This window comes from Lycium barbarum, chromosome 4 (genome assembly GCF_019175385.1).
Source record: "Lycium barbarum isolate Lr01 chromosome 4, ASM1917538v2, whole genome shotgun sequence".
NCBI lineage: Eukaryota > Viridiplantae > Streptophyta > Magnoliopsida > Solanales > Solanaceae > Lycium > Lycium barbarum.
This window is the reverse complement of record NC_083340.1, coordinates 110,008,573-110,023,854: the sequence shown is the minus strand read 5'-3', so window position 1 is coordinate 110,023,854 and position 15,282 is coordinate 110,008,573.

Genomic DNA, 15,282 nt, shown 5'->3' with positions numbered 1-15,282 from the left:
TTTTTCAAAAATGGACGAAGATAGAGACTGGGGCTGGTTGGAGCGATATGTCCGGGTGCGGACCTCGGACATCATTCCGGACAACTACATGCCTTTCCCGGAAAGGTGGAACAATAAGCGTAAGTCTGAACTCTTTTAATAATCGCTTTTGTATGTTTTGTCAAACTTCAGTCCCACTTTCTCACTAATTGTCCTCTTACTTATATTAGTCGTGGGTTGGATTCCTCCGGTCGTCCGGAATCTCAACGAATGGGTTACTGCTCTCCCCAGCCAACATGCCCACGACGATCGGACGTGGGGTCACCTATCACGTGGACGATGGGTCGCCCAGAACCACGGTAATACTTTGCTTCTATCCGTATTCATTGCATCTTCTACCCTTCTGTAACATCTTCGATTTTCAGGTTTACCTAAAGGCTCGGTGAATCCAAGGCCGGAGTCAGCAGCTGAACCCGCAACGTCGGTACCCGAGTTCGATTCAGCGGGTGCATCTTGCTGCCGCCGCCATGAGAAAAAGGCCCTCGGACAAATGGCAGAAACCGAAGAAAAAGGTGAGGAGTGTCGTTAGGACTTTAAGGGATGAAGCAGAGCCCGAGCTCCTCGGTCGGAGGATCAGTGTTGCCCCTTCCGTGGCATCCATTCCGGAGGGGGGCATTACCGTTTCACCACATCCTTCAGCTGGGGAAGGACCTTCAGCTCCGGCATTATACACAGGTTAGGAAGAAATTCATTACTCGACTCCTCTAAGGTCGATTGAATTCATTGATATTTCAGGCGATGTTTCTTCCGAAGAGACCCCTCTGCAAAGGACAAGAAGACCTGGGGAGGCACCCGCTGCCGAAGCCGGTCAAAGGACTGAGCCGGTCCCGGAGACCGAAGTCCCCATTGATGTGCATCCGATGCCCGACCACGAGGCTGCTGCAGCTTCAGAGATCCCTTCCTTTGGCAAAGCTGCTGAAGTCCTTCCAAGTTCTCCAGCCCCGGCTTCAAGATCGGATGAGTTTGAAGACATGTTTTCGGACACCCCTCCTACTACCGGCGAAGCTGCTGGTTGTGGACATTTCCCGATCCCTCGAGCCACGAGGGCGGCTAGTCGGACCACCGAGCTCGGTGCTAGGGATAGCTTGGTCCACACCTTTCCGGCCCCTAGTGTGGAACCGAGGAGGACAAGATTGGCTGTGATCACCGTTTCCGAGGATTGCAGTTTTCTTTCTCGCCTGGTGGGTGTGGCAAGCTACCTGAGGCTCTTTGTCTCGGACTCGGACAAACGAAAGATGAACGGAGTCCCTTGGCAGTGCCTCATTAACGAGGGTATGCACGCGGGCAATCGAGTAAGTATATCAGCCATCTTCGCATAATTTCATTGAGAATTTTAATCTCGTTTATTCAAGTTTTTGACTTCATTTGCAGAGTGTGATGCTTGTCAACGAAGCCTTTGTCCGTGCTCAGCAAGAGGTGGACGATCTTAAGGGCCAACTGGATGCCCAAGGCCGAGAAACGGAGAAATTTCAGCACCTTCTGCGGGTTAAGGAAGATGAGCTGAACCGAGCAGTTACTCTTTCCAACCTCCAACCCGAGCTCGATGCAACAAGGGCTGAAAACCGTCGATTAAAGGGTGAGCTGGCCGAGATGGTCGAATATAACCGGAGTCTCGAAGCGGACAAGATCGTCCTTAGCCGAGATAACACTCGTCTTTCTTCAAAGCTTGGTGAGCTCGAAACCACCATCTCTCAACTCCGGGAGGAGCTGGACTCTGTCAAGTCCGAAGCTACGAGCATGGCCGAGAGGCATCGGCTGCTCGAATCTGAAAGTGCCCGGTATAAAGAGCGTATGAGGGTGTTTGAGGAGAAAGCGGAGAAGAGGGCCTAGATATGTGATGATCTAAAAACCGAGCTCGCAGAGACGGTTGATGCTAACGATACTCTCAAGTCTGAGCTCGAGTCGGCCACTCAAATGCAAAATGTCCTCGAAGAGGCTCGGGATGTTCTGGTGGCAAAGCTAGCCCAGGCCGAGGCCGATTTGGAAGAAGCTCTAAAGAGCGTAGAGGTCGCCGAGGCTCATACTACTATTGCCGCTGAGTATGAAAAGTGGAAGTCTCGGAGGATCACTCTTGAGCAAGCCGAGCATGGCTTTGCGGATCTTCCGGCCCTGATACTCGAGGCTAAAAGAGTTGAGGAAGAGGCTAAGAGTACCCTCGGGGCTGACTCCGATGACTCCGAGCGGATAGTGTCCGAGCACTCCGGATCCAGCCATACCGGATAGATTAGGGCCTGTACTTAGCCTTTTATTTTTTGTCTTTGCAGTAATCTCTGATGTAAAATCCTTTGTATAAATAGAACGTGCATTTTTCTTGATTCTTTACTTTGTTTGAATGTTTGTTATGACTTCTGCCCGAATTCTCGGTCTGTTTTAATGAGTCATTATTTCTGACTGTGCCTGAATATCGGCTTTTCTCTTCATCCGGTACATTTTGTCCGGGAATTTCTCGGAGTTTTTGCCCGTGGGACTTATCTTATGCTTTGTGAATTCGGACGTCTCCGAATCACGATGGGCATTTTTAGGGCCGGTATTTTTCGGCTATTTTTTAGGGCCGGTATTTTTCGGACACCTGAATCTCAGCCTTAGCTAAATTTTGATGTAATAGTCCCCGTTTTAGGGATTAAAAAATTTGGCTCGGTTCACTATGACCTTGTTGCCTTTGTCGAATTTCGACCGTAGTGCCCGGAATAGGGTATATGAATGAAGTAATGCCGAAATACGGTGATAATAATCGGGGTAGTGTTTTAACAAGAAGACATCCGAGATATCGTTATCCGAACTTTCGATGATTTTTGTATTGCAAGTATTTGTACATACATTATGGGAGTTCTGTTTCCTTCTGCTTTTGCCGTAGCAAATACTAAATGGACAAAATTCATTCTGATCGTTTGGCCCTTACATCGAAACCTACTGCAGAAGGTTCGGTCTTGGTTTTGCCGTAGCAAATATTGAGTGGACACGATTCATTCTGATCGTTTGGTCCTTACATCGAAACCTACTACAGAAGGTCCGGTCTTGGTTTTGTCGTAGCAAATATTGAGTGGACACGATTCATTCTGATCGTTTGGTCCTTACATCGAAACCTATTGTAGAAGGTCCGATTTTGATATGTTGAGCTTCTCCGTTTTCCGTTGACCGGGGTAAACTTCGATATGGGCGTAATAGTCCCCTAGCGCTTATCCGAGCTGTAAGATCGGGTAAGCACTATTAAGTCCCCATTCGTAGGGTGTGACCCCGAGTTTCTGGGCGTTTATCCTTGTCTTCGTCGAGTAACACGTTGTACTTGTCGCCTCATCAAAAACCTTGTCGGAAAACCCATTTTGGGACAAAACCGTACTAAGGAAAAGAGTGCAACACGTGTTTTCAGACCTAGATTCTAACTTTATCCGGTACTTGACCTCCTGCAAAAGAGAAAGGTTAAAACAAAAACACGGGGAGTCCATACCTTAGCAGTAGTATCTTTTCAGATAAGCCACATTCCAGTTATTGCGCAACCGTTGCCCGTCCATGGATTCCAACTGGTACGATCCTTTGCCCGTTATCTCGGTTATCTTGTACGGTCCTTCCCAGTTCGGACCCAGTTTTCCTTCGTTGGGATTCTTAGTGTTCAAGGTAACTTTCCGAAGCACCAAGTCTCCAACGTGGAAATGCCGAAAATTGGCTCTCCGATTGTAGTGTCTTTCCATTCTCTGTTTCTGGGCTGCAATACGGACCAACGCGTTTTCGTGGAGTTCATCCGTGAGGTCGAGTTTTACGGCCATAGCCTCCTCGTTTGACTCCTCGGTGGTATAGCTGAACCAGAGAGTCGGTTCACCAACTTCTACGGGAATAAGGGCTTCGGCCCCGTAGACCAACGAGAAAGGAGTTTCCCCCGTGCTAGATTTTGATGTGGTTCTGTAAGCCCACAATACCTCCGATAATATTTCCCTCCAGTGATGCTTTGATGTTTCGAGTCTTTTCCTCAGATTTTCGATTATTGTTTTGTTCGTGGATTCCGTTGTCCGTTCGCACACTGGTGATATGAAGTTGATACAATTTTCTTGATCTTCAACCCTTCGAGGAAATCGTTAACTTTGCCGCCCACAAACTGGGGACCGTTATCACAAGTTATCTCGGCAGGGATGCCGAAACGACAGATGATGTGGTCCCATATGAAGTCAATGACCTCCTTTTCTCTAATTTTTTCGAAGGCCTGTGCTTCAACCCATTTGGAGAAATAGTCAGATAAACAAAATAAAGCGGGCTTTACCTGGTGCCCATGGCAATGCACCAACCATGTCCATTCCCCACTTCATGAAAGGCCACGGTGACACCACCGAATGCAGCAACTCCCCGGGCTGATGAATCATCGGTGCATGTCTCTGACACCCGTCACATTTCCGGACAAAATTCTTTGAATCTTCCTACATCCGGTTCCAGTAATAACCAGCTCTGATAATCTTTCGGACCAGAGCTTCAGCACCGGAGTGGTTGCCGCAGGTCCCCTCGTGCACCTCTCTCATCACATACTCCGTTTCTCCTGGACCAAACACTTGGCTAGGGGTCCGAAGAAAGACCGTCGATACAGTTGGCAGTCTACCAAGCAGAAACGCGCAGCTTTTGTCCTTAGTGACCGTGATTCTTTTGGATCACTCGGGAGCTTTCCATCTCGCAAGTAATCGATGTACTTGTTGCACCAATCCCAAGTTAAACCCATTGTGTTTATTTCGGCATGTCCGTTCTCTATCGTCGTATTCATCAAGTGCACCGTAGTCCCGGGGTTGATTTCTTCCCCTTCGACTGAAGATCCCAAATTGGCCAATGCATCGGCTTCGCTGTTCTGCTCCCTCGGTATATGCTGCATGGTCCATTCTTTAAACCGGTGTAGTATCACTTGGATTTTTTCCAGGTACCTTTGCATCTGTTCGTCCTTGACCTCGAAGACGCTGTTAACCTGGTTTACGACCAAGAGAGAATCGCACTTCGCCTCGATTATTTCGGCCCCCATACTCCGGGCTAATTCTAAACCTGCAATCATAGCCTCATACTCAGCTTCATTGTTAGTCAATTTAACAGTTCTAATGGACTGTCGAACAACATCCCCGGCTGGGGTCCTAAGGACGATTCCTAGCCCGGAACCTTTGAGGTTCGAGGCTCCGTCCGTGTGTAGCGACCAAATACCCGAGGCTTTCCGCGAGGTTAGCAGAATTTCTTTCTCAACCTCGGGGACCATAGCCGGGGTGAAATCCGCCACAAAATCGGCCAAGATCTGGGACTTGATGGTCGTTTGAGGTTTGTATTCGATATCATATCCGCTAATTTCTACGGCCCATTTAGTTAGTCTATCCGATAATTTCAGTTTATGCATGATGTTTTCTAGAAGCACTTACCAATGCCAATGCCAATTTTTCCAAGTGGGGATAAAGGGTCTCCGCATCCCCCAAAGTTCTACTTACATAATAAATAGGGAATTGCGTACCTGATTCTTCTCGGACCAAAACGCCACTTACCGCTACCTCGGAGACAGCAAGGTAGAGAAAAAGTTGCTCGTCCGCTTTTGGTGTGTGCAACAGCGGTGGGCTGGACAAGTACCGCTTTAATTCTTGTAAAGCTCTTTGACACTCCGGTGTCGAAACGAAATCGTTCTTCTTCCTCAGTAAAGAGAAGAAACGATGATTCTTATCCTAGGACCTCGATATGAAGAGACTCAACGCCGCTATCCTTCTGGTGAGCCTCTGCACTCCTTTGACGTTATTCACTACCTCGATGTCCTCAATAGCCTTGATCTTGTCCGGGTTGATTTCAATCCCCCGATTTGAGACCATGAAACCCAAAAATTTGCCAGACCGGACACCGAAGGCACATTTTTTCGGGTTGAGCTTCATGTTATACTTGCGGAGTACATCGAAGGTTTCCTGCAAATGTTTTAAATGGTCCTCTGTTTCCAGGGACTTGACCACCATGTCGTCAATATAAACTTCTATTGTTTTCCCTATTAGTTCTTCGAACATCCCATTAACTAGGTGTTGGTAAGTTGCACCGGCATTTTTAGTCCAAAAGGCATGACATTATAACAGTAAGTCCCATATCGGGTAATAAAGGATGTTTTCTGTTATATCCCGTATTTTGCGCATTCGGATAATTTAAGATAATTGCGGGAAGTTAAGAGCAAGCCTATATTTTTTATCTTGTTTGGCACATAAGTGGTTCACAAAATTTTTGAAGTGGAAATGTTAGGAAAGGCTAGGGGTAGAGAGGAAAATACGCAAGATGACTCATGGAAATATGGATGGAAGGCTAAGGGAAAATTCAGAATTTGGGAAATTAATTTTACATGGATTGCAAGACAAAAAAAAAAAAAGAGAAAGAAAGTCTTGAATAAAAAGGCAAGTGGGCCGTGTGGTATGGTGGGCCTTGGCCCATATGAATGTATAATATAGGTAGATAAATATGACTAATTAGTCATATTCTCCATCTCCCCAATTAGAATATTCAAGAGACTTCAAGAAAAAAAAAAAACATGGTTCGGCCATGGCTAGCAAAAATTTGTTCCATGGAATTGATCAAGAAAAATTGTTTTCTTCTAGATTTTCTACCAATTGGAAGGTCCTCTACAACATGAGATAGTTGTTGGAATCAACAAACCATTCGTTTTGTCGTTTGCAAACCCGAGCTAAGTTGTAAAGTAAGAAGAAAAGTTAAGGTTTAATCCTCTTTTTCATATGTTGTGAATGTTTTGTACATGTTGTAGTGTGTAGAAATTGATGGAATTCATGAAACCATGCATGTTGATGTTGGCCGAATAGGGGCTGTTTTGGTAGGATGTGATGAATTGATTTTATTTAATGTTTTGGTTGTTATTGTTATGAATTCTATGATGCCAAAGGAAGATTTAATGACTCAAGTTGGAGTTATGGTTGGTTATGGGCTGTTTTAGAAGTTAATGTGATATTAAGTTAGTTTCTTGTATTTATGAGAATGATGTTGCTAACGTGTGGATTGTTGGTGTAGTTAATGAATTTGGAAGAAAGAAATGTGTTGTTGTTGTTCTTATTGAAATTGGGAGGTTTCGGGTGGTGTTGCATATTGGTTGGGTTGTTTTGAATATTGCGCGGATTATTTGAAATGTTCTTGAATCTCGTTTGAATGATTACGGATTAGTACTTGAATATGTGAGTGTTGATGTTGGTTTGAATGTATGTAGTTGAATGGAATGAAATCGGAATGTTGCTGAATTATGTAGAAAGGAGCTACTAATGTGAGAATGTGTTTTGACTGAATCGTTAGAGATGGAATCATGATTGTTGGTATTATTGTTGATAATTTGGCCGAGTTGAATTCTCGGGTTTGTTGTTGTTAAATTGGCCGAGTTAGATTCTCGGGGATGTTGTATTTACAGGGGAAATGCTGCCGAAATTTCGATAGAATATAAATGAATTCATTTGAAAGAACAAGACGAGTATATGTCGATGAATCTAATGATTATGTCAACTTTCTTGAATGTAGACTAGCAAGTGTGGATAAATAAGCGTAGCTAATAAGGCGTGGCACAGGTATGTAAGGCTTACCCTTTCTTTCTTTGGCATGTCCTAGAGCCAAGTAAGGTATGATATTGATATGCACATTGGGGTTACTCTATTCTGTGATTCCGAGTTTGTCTATGATTCGTATCCCCCTTTTTGATATGTCTCTATGATTTCTGAAGCTCTATTTAATATGTATCCGAGTCTGCCTATGATTCTCATTCACTTCTGATATAAGTATGTCTGATATGATCGAGTTGTTATACGATTGAGTAATGAGATGAGTATAAAGAGTTATGTTTCTGAAGGAAGTCTGTAAGTTTTAATGTCCCTAACCTTCGAAAAAGATCTCGGATTTGCTTTGAAACATTCGCGAAGAGTTCTGTATGTTTCCGAATGGCATTCGAAAGATAATTGGTATGACTAAGGTTTTGATTTTCAAGTGATAGCATGTTTGATTATTCCATCGAGTTTTGATACATTTTGATACGTACATATGGTTCCAAAAACTCTATTCGATTTGATCCACAACGATATCCGAAAGGTACTTGATATGTTTGTTGCTTTGATTTTCCAAAAATAGCTTCTGAAACACTCGTAGGAGGTTTTGTACTTCAAACGCTCATAACTTTCTCATACTAAGTCGGATTGATCCGAAACTTGTTTCTGAGCCTTCAGATGTCGGTAAGTGTACGTATCTATCGAGTCTTGATTTGTGTGTATATGATTCCGCACTACTCTGTTCGTGCAAGCTTCAGTATGTATTTCACTGCGCCCCGGGCCAGGTTCTGTTATCGTGCATCTTCCTCTGCATTGTTCACCGCGTCCCTTTCCCTTGCGGGCCGGGTTCTGTTATATGTGTATCTGTATATGATGATATGGGGTGGCGGCCAGGATGGCATATGATGATCCTGTTCACCGCGTTCCGCAATAGAGGGCCGGGATATGTTATCTGCATATATGGTATATGATTCTGACATGCATTGATAATTTTGTTCACCGCGTCCCTCCCTAAAGGGCCGGGTTCTGTTACACGCATATATGATATATGATCTGGCATATGATAATTCTGTCCACCGTGTCCCTCACTAAAGGGTCGGGATCTGTTACATGATTTTGTTCACCGCGTCCCTCACTAAAGGGCCGGGATCTGTCATACGCATATACAATTTATGATTCTGACATGCATGATCTGTGTTTGGAAAGTAAACCTTCTGGCAATTCTGTACCTTCTGTACCCCTTCTGACATCGGACTTCGGCATATATGATCTGTGTCTGGAAGCCAAGTATTCTGATATTCTGGATCTGCATTTTTTTTCTGACATGTGATCTCTGCATACACGATTTGTGATTGGAAAGTAAGTGCTTTGGTAATCTGGATACTGTACTCACTCTTGTACTGTTTGTTTCGGTTACGGTTCTGTTTTCTGTATTTCATGCTTTACATACTCAGTACATATTCTGTACTGACCCCCTTTCTTCGGGGGCTGCGTTTCATGCCACGCAGGTACACCCAGATGAGTACAGGGCACTGTTAGAAGATGTTTCAGCTGGATTGGCAACTCCATTTGTTCCTGGAGTGTTGCCGAGTCAGAGTATATGTGCTGTGACGTTTGTTCGAAACTAGTGTTACACTCCATAATAATCCGTGCTACTTGTATTAAAACAAGAAAGAATGAGTTAAGAAGGTTCAAGGAAAGTTAATCGAGTTAGTAAGAATGTCGTTATATATATGGTTTCCTTAAGTATCCCAAGATGACACGGTTACCTAAAGGATTTGAAATCATGCTATGAGTATGTATATGAGGTAATGCGAGTGACCTTTTAAAAGTATTTGAGATTATTAGTAATGATATAGAGGATGGACAAAAGATATGAATATACTTTTGCGATTGGAGTTTCGTCGAAGCTTTGTGAGTTCTCTAGTTATGTTTAAGGTTATTGTGATTCTCCGGACCCTTCGAGACGCGTATATGGATTTTTATGGATGTATATGAGTGTGTATACGTATGTATAAGAGGTTACATGAGGTTGGAAGAGGATTAGAAGTTAAACGAAATGAATCGGAACAACCTCAGAAAAATCTCGGACCCGATTTTAGCCTATATTGTAGGAGGCATATCTCCTAGTATATAATGATTTTTAAGGTGTTTCAAAAGCCTAAAATTAAGTTCATCTAGTCTAGTTTGCAACGCAACAAACCGCTCGTCAAAATGATATTGGGGTAAGGAGATATGGACGATACAAGTTGGACTGAGTATTAAGACTTAAATGTTCACAAATTTTTCACTAGTGGCCGTGTGGGCCCCACAAACACATGACAAAATCAGATTTTTGCCCATGATTAGTTGGGGGAACGTGTGAGACCTTCTTGGGCAGCAAAATGGTCTCCTTGTTGACCAAAGTTGCATGCCACAACTCATTTCCCAATCCCACCAAGTGAACTTAGAGAGAGAGGCTCTCATCTTCACCAAGTGAAGGGAGAGAGAGAGCCACGGCCAGCCATGGCATTTCCACCACCATTGCACGTCCAGCCCTTCTATTTTTCTTACCATTAAACCCCCAAAGTGTTCTACACATTCACCATTAAGTTTCAAGTGAAGGAGAAACCATAAACATGCCATACAAGCTCTTATAAGCTCACGGCCAGATTTGAGCTCTCCATTTTTTATTCAAAAAAAATATTTTCCAAGGTGTTTCAACCCTTGAGAAGGTGCATAGCAACGTGGAGTATCCATTGGAGCAACAAGAACAAGTATTAGTTCATTTCACAAAATTCTAGCAAAGTTAAGAAGCCAACTTGTTAAGGTAAGAGTTGATCATTTTGTATGTGTTTGATGATGAAGTTGAACCGTGTGGACTGTTTTAGGACGAATTTTGAGGTGTTGTGAATATGTAAAAGTACATTGCATGTATGAAATTATGAATGTTGGTGTTGAAATATGGTTATAGCCTAAGGGGCTGTTTTAGAGGTGATTTGGATATGTTGTGCATGTGTAAATGTGAATTGCATGTATGAAATTGTGTGTGTGTTGATGTTGAGGCCTTGTAGAAGCCGTAGGGGACTGTTTGGTGTGGGATAATGGACTGATTTTATTTAGTAATCATGGTTATGGCTATCCTAGATTGCATGGCAAAAAGAATGAAAAGAATTGGAAGGTTAAAGGTGAAGTTGTGTTGATACGAACATGTTGTTGTTTTGTTGAATTATGGCCGTGTAGTGGACTGTTTTTGTGGAAGATAGTGAACTGATTTTATTTGGTATTTTGATGGTTGTTGTCATGAATTTTATGATGGGAATTAAGGTAATTAATGGTTAGAGTTGGAACTAAAATTGTTTATAGGTTGTTGTAAGGTTATAGTGTCGACAATGTAGCTATTTGCATACGAATTTGGTGATATATTTATCGTGTGACTGCTGGTCGTATTTTACTGAAATTTGCTGAAAATATTGCATGAAATAATGTATGAGAAGAGTATGTGGGCTGCTTGGTGTATTGTAGGTGTTCATTAGAATTTCGGGCATCTTTTATGTTGTATTTGGGACTGTTTTGATGATAGGAGTAAATTTGTGCGTTTTGAATGTTGAATGTTGTTACGAACGTATAGTGAAAGTGAAGTTTAATGATGCAAGTTGAAATTGAAATGGTTTGTGGGCTGTTGTAAGAATGAAAATGATGCTAAAACAGTTCCAAGAATTGTAAAGGTAATGTTGTTAAACGTGTTGTTGTCGTTGAAAGTTAAAGCTGGAAAATTGCTAAATGAGAATGGTAATATTGTGTGTGTTGTTTGGCCATGAGATGGGACTGTTTTGAATGATGTAAGGACTGTCCAAAGTTCCCTTAAGTCATGTTTAAACAAGTTCGGATTGGTACTTGAAAGTATGACTAGCAATGTTAGCTTGTAGCACTAGTTGGTTTGAATGCGAACGAAACGTCGTTTAAATGTTAGAAAGGGATTATTAACGTTAAAATACGTATTGAATTCCCTCGTAGACTAATCGTAGCTCTTGATATCTTGATATAGGATAAGTGTTTTTGGGCAGCAAGTACAAGTTATAATACGACTAAACGCTAAAGGTATGTAAAGCCTATTCCTTCTTTCTTTTGGCATGTCCTAGACGTAAGTATGAAACGATATGAACCTTGGGGTAAATTCTACTCTCTAGTTCCATGCATGACTTATGATTCTATATTTCCTTAATGCTATTGTCACCAGCCTACTATATGATTGACTAATGAATGATGTATAGAAGTTCCTACTCTTAAAGAATTGCACAAATAGAGGCATACTTGACTTTCAAAAGCTACACCATGTTAAGTTGATACATGTACACGAAATCTGAAACGTTTCTTGATATAGTTTGTTATGAGACTTAAAAAGAACTGAATATGAATATTATTTTGACACTTTAGAGCTGGTTAGTGCTTGTCCATTGAGTCTCAAAAGATGAATTGCATATATGTGGTTGCTATTTATTCTGCTCGTGCTTACCGCTATATCCTTCACTGAGTCCCGGGCCAGGACACGTTCTCGTGCGCATATTTACTATATTAATCACCGAGTCCCTCACTAGAGGGCCGGGACACGTTATATATATATATATATATATATATATATATATATATATATATATATATATATATATATATATGATATGATGATGTGATGATATGATGACATGATGATATGGAGATGGTGGCCAGGAGGGCATATTCCCTATTACCGAGTCCCTTATTAAAGGGCCGGGACACGTCTATGTTTATGTTTAAGATGCTATGATTTTAATTACCGAGTCCCTTATTAAAGGGCCGGGACACGTTATATATGTTATATACAGAATGATTATGCAGCTTTGATTACAAGACTCTATAACGATATTGATATGAGATTTATACAGATGAAATATGTCCAAAGGCAAGTTTTATGAATTTCTGATTGTTGCATTGGGTCCTACATACTTTGTCTCCTTATGAGTCTATTACTACATTTCATGTTTTACATGCTCAGTACATATTCCGTACTGACCCCCTTTCTTCGGGGGGCTGCGTTCATGCCCGCAGGTACAGATGCTTATATTGGTAACCCGCCAGCTTAGGAGTCCTATCCAGCTATCTTGGAGTGCTCCCTTGTCCTGGAGCCTAGCTTTTTGGTACAGATTCTCCTGTGGTATATATGTGGCTATTCAGGGGTACGGCGGGGCCCTGTCCCGTCATATGATACTGTTGTTATTCTTAGAGGTCTGTAGACATATGTGTGGGTTGTGTATCAATGTTGTTCAGTTGTGTCTATATTATGACTTATGTTTGGGGCGTACCCATTCGTGATGGCAGCCTTGTCGGCTTGCATATATATGTATGTTTGGTATGTTGCATATCGTGGCAGCCTTGTCGGCTTGCGTAGAAATATATATGTTGTTGTTTAAAAATTGTAACTCCTCAGGAGACGGGTGCCTACGACATACAAAATTTTGACAACTTTAAAACAACACCCTACCTTTTTATACAAATAAGTTCATGACATGCTAGTTATAAATGATTACAGTTAACAGGCAATATGAGTGTCCAACTCGGGCACTAGTCACGGCCTACGGGGTTGGGTCGTGACAACTAGAGACTTTGCAGACAAAGTCGTGGGTGTAGGATGTCAGTTTTGTCAGCGGCTCCATCAGCCGATGTGTCTTTATGTATTATGTTATGGATTTCATAAGACTACAAATTTTGTTTGATTCGAGAATGATAAAAGAAATATTTGAAAGCTTACTATGTATTTTACTTTTATTTGATTTCAGAGTCCGAACAGATTATGTATGTATTAAGAGTCTGTGGGTTCGCTCGGCTCCGGATGTGGGGTCGGGTGCCCATCACACCCTAGGAAGATTAGGGTGTGACAAAGTGGTATCAGAGCAGGTTTGTCCTAGGGGTTGTCTGCAAAGTCGTGTCCGGTAGAGTCCTGTTTATGGTGTGAAGCGCGCCACATTTATAAACAGGAGGCTACGGGGCATCTAGGGATTGTTGACCTTCTTTCTGTCATAGATCGTGCGATAGAGTCAAGTCATAGGAAAATGAAACTCTTTATGTGAGCCTTACATACGACGGAAGAAGGCAAGTGACGATATGGAAAGGTCATAAGGGTAAGTCTGGATATATTTGTTCTGTTATCCGAAACAGAAAGCTCTGGATAGTTGGAATGTGATATATAACCGTATGTTCTGTGAGATGTTGTCGATATTTTCTATGTACAGATTCTGAATAGTAGGAATGGTAAAGGAGACCCGGTCAGAATCCTTTCCAAAATCAGGATATTTGATCTGGAACACCTAACAGGAAGAGCGTGGAAGGAAAATATTGTAAATAGACGATAAGTGGGATGTGATATTTTAGAAAAGCTACGAATTTGGGCATGGCGTGAAAAATGATTGTGAGAAAGACGAATAGCAGTCTGAAGGATTAAAATGGATGGCGTTTGAGGCTTAGTAGGACCAAGGTCAGTTGACGGATTCAGAGAAAGTTGACAATCAGTTTGTTGTAGATTATCATGTAAGGATGGTGAGTGGAAATCTGAATAGGCTGATACCCGAAGCATTCATAAGTAACAGCGATAAAGGTATATGTGCTGCCATCGGGAATCTGGAAGCCCAGGACAGGCAGGAGTCTTACACACAGGTGGGAGGTGAATACTGAAGATCGAAAAGGGTAAAATAGTAATTGTAAAAGAAAGGACGTGTTACGAAAATGTCCCGGAATCTGTAAGACCTCGACTCGCTCCAAATCATGTAATAATGGTTATGCGAGGAAGCGGACACGATTATATCAGCATTAAGGCACTGTATTTCACCAAAGTTTCGAGGTTAAGCGTGCTAAGGTGGGAGCAATTTTAGGATGGGTGACCCCCTGGGAAGTATGCAAGAAATTCTATATATCCAGACATAAGAGACAAATGAGAAGTTAGAGTAACCTAAGGGAAACTAGAGTATACGGGATGGTTGGGAACCTTAAGAGGTCGCGCAGGACGAGGCGGACTAGACCGGTGAAGAGACAGAAAGTGCCTCCCAGCTCTGAAATCAGGACAGGCTTGAATAGCGTTTGGCAGTATTTTGTGGGCTAGCTGATAATAATTATATATATACATATATATATATATATATATATATATATATATATATACATATATATATATATATATATATATATATATATATATATATATATATATGAATGCGTATGATATCTCATATATGATCGTATCGGTAGACATGTGAGTCCCAGCAACTGGCGCTACGGTAGAGAAGACATCAATCGAGTAAGGGTACCCAAGCTCAAGTGACAACAGAAAAATAAATGGTGCAAGTGTTATTATTTTTACTACAGGTTAAGATTGGAAAGTCTAATACAACGATGTTTGGAAAAAGAAAGAAAGTGAATGAATGGAAGGCAAAAAGATCAAAATGTCGGAAGAAGGTAAAAGGGTAAGAAACCTCAGTGAATCAAGCCCCGAGAGAAAGTACCAGCAAAGCACGAGACTATTTGGGCTAGAACTTAAAAATAGGCATGTGAAAAAGGATAAAGTGTGGTAATACAGAACGAAAGAGGAATATGTGAGGCTCGAGAACCGATTCCAATAAGTGGGGCTAAAGGAATAGTGACTATGACGAGGGATGTGAAGTAAGAAAAAGAATGATAAAGCCTTGTGACAATGTTAGAAGATTTCGGCCCTTGAAAGGTATATAAAGGAATAAAT